General features: G+C 40.0%; 1 pseudogene; it reads right to left on the bottom strand.

The window, feature by feature from the left end:
- Nucleotides 1–2,119: 2,119 nt before the first annotated feature.
- Nucleotides 2,120–2,703, bottom strand: LOC108530769 (PRELI domain containing protein 3B-like; annotated as a pseudogene).
- Between the last annotated feature and the right edge of the window lie 7,373 nt (nucleotides 2,704–10,076).

The following is a 10,076-nucleotide window of genomic DNA, read 5'->3' as shown; positions in this document are numbered from 1 at the left end:
TCAACTTTAGTATTAAATAGTCTGAAGGTTTCATTTATGAACACTTATTCCAGTTTAATCCTCTTTAATACATTTGCTTGCTGTGTATTTATGTTTAACAGGTAAAAGCTATCAATTATCAGCTATTTCAAAAAAGGTAACTAACTACACTGGAAAATGAAAATTTATAGAATTTTATCATTAGATCAGAGTTTAAAAGATCAAAAGATAAGGATTTGTTTAAAATCTCTTATCTTTAGAGCATTACACCTTTTCAGAACAGGTATAATTTGCAGAAAGTATACAAGGCAGATTTTCACCAAATATCAATTATTTAGTGATACTTTATTTAGCTGAAATGTTATTTCACTTGTAAAACTATCTCTGGTTACAAAAAATAATCAGAAACCTTACTAAATTTAACCTGCTTTTACAAATGTCCTAAGAAGTCTTACGCTAAACAATGTTTAAGTAGGAAAACGATAATTTAAAAATAGTTTGTTATACTATTTCTGTGGTTTATGTACATATATTAACTGGTCTCTTTGATAGGAAACATGACTAGAAGTTTATCACACTAAGCACTGTAAAATAAAGGCAAGAGCTAATCACCTTCTAACAAAATACTCTATGCAACAATTGCAAATGTCAAAGCTATTATTTAGTGGTTAATTGCCTGCTANTTTTACAAATGTCTTAAGAATTCTTAAGCTAAACAATTTTTAAGTAGAAAAATGATAGTTTAAAAATAGTTTGTTATACTATTGCTGTGGTTTATGTATATATATTAACTGGTTTCTTTGATAGGAAACATGACTAGAAGTTTATCACACATTAAGCACAGTAAAATAAAGGCAAGAGTTAATCATCTTGTAGCAAAAATACTCTCTATGCAACAATTGCAAATGTCAAAGCTATTATTTAGTGGTTGATAATTGCCTGCTATAAAATATAAAACTAAGTACATTTACTGAATTGTTTTTCAATTTGAAGTTGCCCTCTGACATCCCAAATAAGGAATCCCCATAAATAAAAGCTGCAGTACAATTCACTTAGTGGTTAGTTTCAGGCCAAGCCTCCCCCCACCATTATCCTTGTTCTTCCCCACCACCCCCAAATCCTGCAGTGGCACTGTATTATTAAAAACATTAGGTACCTGGGGTTTATGCTTCACAGCAAGACATCATTTGAGTAATTTCAAATGATGTGCAGCTCCTTCATGTAAAAAAGATGTTTTTTGGTCACAATTACTTCAAAAAGTGATTATATTCAAATAATCTGACATATCATACCTTAGCAATTACAAAACCATGATTTTGACACATGAAAAATTTTAAGTTAGGCAAATGTGAAATGCTAAAAGATGTGAACAGCTGTTCTTCTCTTTAAGTTAGAGCACTGCAAAACCCAGGTAATGACTTTATTTTTTTTTCAGTAAACATAACCAGCCCATGATACAGCATACTAAATCACAAAGTACAAATCCAAGGAAGTTAATACCTTTACTAAGATACAAAACTTTGGCAAATCAATACAGTACTCTGTAATGAAACCATACTTTTGTTGGAGTCTTGTTACTTTAGTGATAATTTTCACTCCAAAAATATTTAAGTACCAAATCAAAACACTGGTTTTGAATGGTGGTTTATAGCACAGCAAGTTATTTTACACAAAATATATTATAAAACTACACAATTTGTCCTTTTAAGTGAGTTCCCTTGTACAAGCTGTTGAAGTGTACAGCAGCAGGGCAATGGGCATCTATAGGAGGTGGCTCTGCTCTGTTCTGGGGTTGGTCCAAAGTCAGGTAGAGTTCCAATATATGAAAAGCTTGAAAATTCTACCTTAAGGAGATTCAATATCAATACCAATTTCCAAGGAGTTCTTGTTGAATTTTCACAGAAAGACTGGAACCCTCAAAATCAGATAGTAATTTCAAACAACATTAATTTCAGATGATTCCTTTTATTTAGAGGTCCTGAATCCATTTTGATCAAAAATCACATAGACTTACACCAGCTTATCAAAAAAAAAAAAAAAAAACTACCTAAAATATAGTTGTATTTTTAAAATAACAAATAAATATACAGTCAGCTTGGAGAGACCTGGGCTACCCAACATTGTCTACCAACTGTCATGATCACTTCTCTGCAAATGCTGCTGCCGCCATTGGAGTCCTTATGCTTCCTTTTGCTGAGGCTGTCAGTTCCTCAGTCTCAGCACTTAATTTATATATTGCCCATTCTATTGCTTCTCGACCTTTACTAGCATTTGAGGATATCATACTTGCCATCAGTTCTTCAAAGTAACTGCTGAGGCTAATTCTTTTCATGGTGAGAATGGCTTCTTGAGTCAAAATAGTTTATTCTGGGTCCTGAGGATGTGCTTTGTATATAAGTCTCTCATCTACTGAAACCATATTTGTAAATGAAATATTAGTAGATTTAAGTTTCATTGTTTTCTCTACAGGGTCAACTACAGAATGTTCTTGCGTTTATGTTTTCATTCTTGTTGCACCAATAAGAGACTTCACAATGGAAGGTAGTCCCCACTCTGTGCTGAGAAGTCTGTGGCTGTGTAACTTTCCAGAGGGATCTATATGTCTGTCCAACACATCAACTCCAATCACAATTGGTTCATAGGGTTTGGGTATTTCTGCATTGCAGCTGTTGTAACAGTTTCCCACGGATGGTCAAAGACGTGCTCCAAAGTCCAGATCTTCATGGTGCTGGCGGCCTGAGTGATGTATGGGCGATGCCAGGGACAACGAGGCACAGAGGCTACACTGGCCCCTGCCCCCTGACACCCGTAAGTGTGTGTGTGTGTGTTTTTTTTTGATGGCAGAAATCTTTCTTTTGTTGTCATATTTAGCACTTCCTTAAGGACCTTATGTAAGGCAGGCTTAGTGGTAAAACATTTCCTTATTATTTGCTTGTTTGAAAAGGATTTTATTTCTCCCTTGCTTATGAAGCTTAGTTTGGCTGGATACGAAATTCTTGGTTGGAAGTTCTTTTCTTTAAGGACACTGAAAATAGGCCCCCAATCTCTTCTAGCTTGTAAGGTTTCTGCTGAAAGGTCCAGTGTTAACCTGATGGGGTTTTCTTTTTAAGTGACTGGCCCCTTTTCTCTACCTTTAAGATTTTTTCCTTTCCCATTGGTCTTGGACAATCTGATGACTGTGTCTTGGAAATGGTCATCCTGTATAGTATCTTGCAGGGAGGGGTTTTCTGAATTTTTTGAATTTGCATGTCAACCTCTCTAGCATGATTGGGAAAATTTTTGTAAATTATATACTGAAATATGTTTTCCAAGCTGCTAACTTTCTTTCCTTCTCTTTCAGGAATGTCAATGAGTCATAGGTTTGGTCTCCTTACATAATCCCATATTTCCCAGAGGTTTTATTCATTTTTAAAAATTCTTTTTTCTATATTTTTGTCTGCTTGCATTGATTTGAAGGAGCAATCTTCAAGCTCTGAGATTTTTTTCCTCAGCTTGGACTATTCTGTTTTTAATACTTCCATTGTATTCCAAAATTGCTGTAGTGAATTCTTCAATTCTAGAAGTTCAGTTTGAATCTTTCTTAAAATGGTTATATCATCTTTCAATTCATGGATCATTTATGTTGAATATGGTTGATTGACTTCAACTATAAGTTGGAGTTATGGATGTTTTCAGATGGACAAGCCTTAGTATAGCACTCCTGAGCTGTGTCCTCTAGCCCTAGGTGTCTGGGACCATCCCCACGCCTTTGCCCTCTGGCCCTTCTAGGTTGAGCACTGGCTGTATGGAGGTTGGAGGGTTGAGGTGCTCCTAGGTCACTGGCAAAAGTGCTCTGTTGGTGGCTGCTGGCTAAAGTGCTGCATCAGGAATTGCCAGCAAAAGCACTCCAGCAAGACAGCTGGGAGACCATTGGTGAAAGTGCTCCAGTAGAGCAGTGGGGGCCACAAGTGAAAGTGCTATGGTGGGGTAGCAGGGGCCACCAGTAATAGCACTATGGCATCGGTGATTGGCAAAAGTGCTCTGGCAGAGCAGGGGAGGCTTTACTGTGTGCCTGATTTCATGGAAGTGGCTAGGCAGGGACCCTGGGAGGGACCAGTGGATGGGGGTGTGTGTGTGTAAATCACAGTTATCTTGGTCCCATGAGAAAGACAGCCCTGCTTGCCAGGTCAAGCAGTTGACAAAGGTCAGAGCCACCTAGAGGAGTATGGAGAGCCTTGTGGTATGTCCGTATTCCTCTGCACCTCTTTGTACACCAAATTCCCCAGGTTCCGTGCAGACTGGATCTCTGTCTCTACTGACTCTCCTGGTAGTTTTCCCTGCCAACTTAAATGCTCGTAGGGGCCATGCGATCTCCTGCAGCTAGGATACCAGCCATCCATGGTAAGAGTTGGCCACTCTGCAATTCCCTCACTCACCCCTTCCTTGGGAGCTTTCAGGGGCAGGAATGAGACCCAGCACTTAGCAACCTTGTGCAGGGTTCCCAGCTTCCTCCCCCTTCAGCCCCAGTATCTGCATCATTTCTCCATCCACTTTCAGTGCATTCTCTCATAAGATCTGTTTGGAGTATGCCATACTACTCTTAGTCGGAGAAGCTACTCTGGCCTCTCTTAGTCGGAGAAGCTCTTCCTGGTTGGATTTAGTCAGCCATCCTGTCCTTCTCCATTTTTATCCCCATAGTATCCTATTTTCTATCTCTCTTTCTTCTGAAGTTTTCTGATGGCTGTAAAAGGAATAAAAGAAAAGATAATTGGATGGAAACTTAATTTTTTCATCCCCCCCCCAAAAAGAGAGGGAAATGCTAACTTTGTAACTTACAGTCTTTCCCCTGATCAGGGAGATCAGGGTTATTACCTTAGGGGAGAGACAAGTGAAGAAGACAAATTCTTGACTTTTAATTTCCAATAGTTTAATAGTTTCTTGATGTCTATGGCAGAGTCAAAGACTTAAATTGGGTAAGTTCAGGTTTTTGAAAGAGAAAAGGTATTTTGATTTTCCAAAGCTTAAGAGACTGAAGGATTCAGAGCATAATGTTTATACAATAGACATTAGAATGGGAAGACAGTGTGAAGTGACAACTAATTCTTCCCCTCAACGGGCCTGGAGGTAGATGCTGATATGGATCTGAGAGAAGTGCTCCACCCTCAGCCTCCACCATGGACCAGCAGCAATAATCATATCCAACCCATGTAGTACTTACTATATGCCAACCAGTATTCCAAGTGGACATATTTTAATCCATGTACTCTTCTCAACAACCTTATGATGTAGATCCCATTTTGTAGATGAGAAAGCTGAGGCACAAAGGAGTCAAGAGACAGGCCCAAAGTCTCATAGCTAGTAAGTGGCAGAGCCAGTGTTTGCACTCAGGAAGTTTGACTCTAGACTCCTTGTTTAGCAGTGACCAATCCCTGGGTGAGGTTGAGAAAAGGCTCAGATTGACTTGGAGGGTTCCAAGAGCAGGGAAGAATTGTGCTTGCTTTGTGGGTAAGGCCTGAGGGTGCAGCGAACCTCATGGGCACACTGAAGCAGTAGCAAAGCAGAGAGGACAATGAGGCAAATCTAGGTGAGAAGGGCTCTGGCAATTCTGAGCCTTCTGCAGCTTAGAGAAGAGCCCACAAGAATTTTCAATGTCCCTAGTGGGTTGTGGACATGGCTGAGAGAGGTTGTGACAAGGGTTTCCAGTCAGGAGCAGCATGGAAAAGCCAGAGGACACGGTGGACCCAAGCACACCGGCAGAGGATGCTATGGAGATACAGACTATTGACCAAAGACCAGCAGGTGAAAGTGCTGTCATCAGATGCCAGTGGAGAAGCTGCCTCGCTTCTCAGCACCATGATGCATGCAGTTCCCACAGAACTACACTGACATCCCAAAACAATGAAAGGGAAAGCAGGAAACCCTGAATTTGTCTAATTTTATCCTTGAAGTGACTGAAGAACCACTAATTTGAATTAATTTAAATTGGGGGTGTTTAACTTTCCTGTTACAGAGAAGACTCAGAGCTTGAGATAGAAGTTAAGCTTGATTACAGAAAAAAGTAAAGGTTCTATTTTTGCACTTCTGGTTATTGGCTTGTGAAAACTGTATTCAGTACATAATTCTACTTAAACCATATAAATTCAGCATGAGAAGCCACCATGTGAACTTTCTGTTAAGTTTTCAAATATAAAAGTGCTTGGTAGCTGGCCTGCGGAGATGAGATGGACTCTCAATCCTTTGTTTCATGGTTCTAGTGCAGACACAACTCCTTGAAAAGCAATTTCCACTCAATTACATTCATGTTGCCTAGGTTGGAAGCAGTAAAGGGAAATGAAGGACATTTCAGTGCCAGTATTACATTGGTTACTGATACCAAATTATCTCTGGATTAGAAACATCATGGTCCATATTGTGGCAGTAAAAGAACTTCATACCCTAGCTATGGATGAGGCTAATGGGTGGGTTTATAGACCTTGTATTCCCCAGAGTGCCTTATAAATCTGTGAGTTTTTCCCAAGTGCTCCATTTTACATTTGGATCCTTGAAAGAGCTGGAAAATCAGATGAATAAACACGCACACATGCTAAGAGCTACCTGCTTCATTATGCATGGCAGGAACTATACTTGTTCCATTTCTTTTTTCTGTTTATTTCATAAAGTTTTTAAAACATTTTTTGTCAGAGAAACACTTTCTGATGCAAAAGGGGCTTCTATTTTTTGAATAGAGGGGGACAAAAACCCCTCAATAAGAATTTATTAGCCTTGAAAATAAGTTTAAATGGCCAAAGTGGGTTTGCAATCGGCTCCTAAACAAAGAACAAGCAGATTCTTATTGTTGCTGCAGTCATTTAATATTTTTTGTGAATCATCAATGCAAAGAGCTCTATTTCAGACTCACCACATAATTATTTCTTAGTTTTGTTGCTAATAGATAAGTATGTTTGAAGTCTTTTCCAACAAAATGTTCTTCATTGAGTCCAGGCATGGTGGCTTATGCCTGTATTACCAGCGCTTTGGGAGGCTGAGGCAGGAGGATCACTTAAGGCCATGAGTTCAAGACCAGCCTGCCCAACATAGAAAGACCCCAATTCTTTAAAAAATTTTAGTTGGACATGGTAGTGCACACCTGTAGTCTCAGCTACTTGGGAGGCTGAAGTGGGAGAACAGCTTGAGCCCAGGAGTTTGAGGTTATAATGAATTATGACTGCACCACTGCACTCCAGCCTGGCAACAGAGCAAGACCTTGTCTCAAAGCAAAATGATCTTCATTGAATGTACTTGCAAGCTTCTTTGCTAAATCAGCCTGCTGGCTGGGAGCCAGGGGAGGCTCTAAATTGTTCTATGACTCTATGCTCCCATTTCTTCTTTATTGCTAAAACGAAGATAATATCTGCTGCAGACATGTATCATAGAGATGTTAGGGTAATTTTGAGTTATTACCTGAAAAGCACTTTAAGTAGCTTAGGAGAAAAGAATCATAAAGTATAAACCAGCATTACTTTCACATTGCCAAGGACAGTTCTCACCACATAACAGGTTGCCCCAAGAACATCCACTTAGGGCAGAAAGTAGCAATTCAGAAGTCTCTAAATGCACCTCACATTTTTCTACATCTCCTCATCCCAACACATGGAGCTGTAGGACCCAAGAGGCACAGGCCCTCAGCCTGTGCCACAGTCTCAGCATTTTAGTTCCCTTGTCTTTCAACTTTGAAAAGGCCATTCACAGGATTGCCTTAGAGAGTAAGTCACCAGAGTAATTAGAAAGTGCTTTACAAATAAAAAGTGCTGTATATAATGAAGAATAATACTCAAGCACATGCATTTTGAGTACAGAGATATGGGTATTTGTTCAACTTTTTATTTGCAGGAAATGAGTATGTTGGCTGAACTAAAGCTGTCTACAGCTTTTAAGACGACAGCTGTGAGATACTTAAAAACATATGCTGTTCCACGTTTTGTCTGCTTGACATTGCCAGATTGAAGATTTAAAATGAGTTTCAAAGAATTTCCATCGTATTGCATATTTTGAAAGCTTTTTCATAAAGAGCACAATTATTAACAGTCTATTATACTAAGTCATATCTCTGATGGGCCTGCTGTGGTAAATCCCACCAAAAGAATGGTGTGTCCAGTGGGTGAGCAGAGTTTTCTTGGACATATCAGAACTCCTTCAGTCTACAGCAGGGTCGACTGGAGTCCAAGATTGGCAACAGGCCCCCCAACAGTAGCACAAATCTGAACATTGTTAGTTTGGTGGACCATGGCTCACTTTCAATCCCTTTATGGTGATATAAACACAACAATATTTTCTCCATTATGCTTCTTTCGAATTGGGGGCACACATTGTCTGCATTCTGGATAGCTAGTCAATGCTCGAACATTATGGTTGCCTGGTAAATCCTGAATAGCATGCCACCGTTGATGAAGAGCAGACACAAATAAGTATTTTGTCTCTTTCATATTTTCCAAATTCCCCTGAAGTAGAGTTCAATGCCATTATGAAGGTATTTTTTGTTCTCCAATTCTGAATTAGGAGTATGTATGACACATACTCCTTAGAATTCCAAGAGAATTCTTTTTTTCGGGGGGGGGGGTGTTGTGTGTTACATGGAGGTTCCCTGACAGCAGATTCTGGGAAGCCAAAGGCCTCCTGGAAGATCCAGGCTATTCCTGCAGGTTGCCCTTGTTCGAGAACTGCAGCCCTGAGCCTAGCAGGGTGATTACTGATTGGTCAGTCATGGAAACATCAAGCTAGCAGGGAAGGAAATGGTGAGTGAGGAGGTAGAGGCACAGACAACCCAGGGTGCCAAAGCTAACATCAGGGCATGACCATATGTGAAGATGGGGAGAAGACTCTGGAGAGTGGGTACCATGATTAGGGGGAGGTTTGAGTACAGAATAAGGGTGGTCCTATAAAAGAAAAATATATCAAACACTTGAGAAATGAAGCCAGTTGTGGGAGGGGGAGATAGAAAAGGAACAGGAGGTAGTACAAAATTCAAAAGTAAAATAAAAGAGAGACTTTCCTAGGACCAAGTAAAGCAATGTGCCATGAGTTAGTTATGGAAGTCAATTAGCTCAATCCTCTGCTACTGCTGCTCAGCGAAGAGGGAGGACAAAAACAAAAGCTAGATTCCAGCTCCTGCATCCTTTGTCCATGAAGCAAGGAGTGTTCCTCTGAACGGGCTTTAACATTTTGCATTCCCCTGATGTGCATGAGGAAGACGCAAACCCCCTGGGACCGAGTCTTACATGCCACTTCTAAGATAAGATGGCTGTGAAATAGGAGAATGGTGTGAACCCGGGAGGCGGAGCTTGCAGTGAGCCGAGGTCATGCCACTGCACTCCAGCCTGGGCGACAGAGCGAGACTCCATCTCAAAAAAAAAAAAAAAAATAGTGACTGTGTTTTGTTCCATTAAATATTTTAAACTTGCTGGGTGCAGTAACCCCAGCACTTTGGGAGGCTGAGGCGGGAGGACTGCTTGAGGCCAAGAGTTCAAGATCAGCCTGGGAAACATCAAAAGACTTCATCACTACTAAAAATAAAAATAAAAAAGAAATCAGCCAGGTGTGCTGGCACATGCCAGCTACTCAGGAGGCTGAGGCTGGAGGATCACTTGAGCCTGGCAGATTGAGGCTGCAGTGAGCTATGATGGAGCCACTGTACTCCAGCCAGAACCAAATAGACCCAAGTAGGATTGAGACTAAATGACTATTTAGAGTAACTGTTGTATTATTTTAAAGTTTCAGGCAATACCCTTTTTGAAGATGCCTTAGATTTAGGAATAGAAGTGTAAACATTAATTAAAGTAGATAAAACCAGATAGAGCAACTCTGCTAAAAGGATTTCAAATGGCAAATGAAGACCCATTAAATAACATCTTATATTAATATAACTAGTGAGCATAGAAATCATGCTCGTGTTGGAGCAAAAACGTACAATTTTATTCTGCTATTTAATTTGAAGTTCTGAATCCTTTTCCTAATTTTTAGTGTCTCCCAAGATTCTTGGAGGACAATTTTATTCATCCTCTACCTTCTTTTCCTTTTACCTCTTCCTATTATTCTCCCTAGAATGCTTTGGGTCATAGACAGAGGTGAATGGGCAGGGGGAA

This window comes from Rhinopithecus bieti, unplaced genomic scaffold, assembly GCF_001698545.2.
Source record: "Rhinopithecus bieti isolate Rb0 unplaced genomic scaffold, ASM169854v2 scaffold_7683, whole genome shotgun sequence".
Taxonomy (NCBI): domain Eukaryota; kingdom Metazoa; phylum Chordata; class Mammalia; order Primates; family Cercopithecidae; genus Rhinopithecus; species Rhinopithecus bieti.
This window is presented reverse-complemented; position numbering and strand designations above follow the sequence as displayed.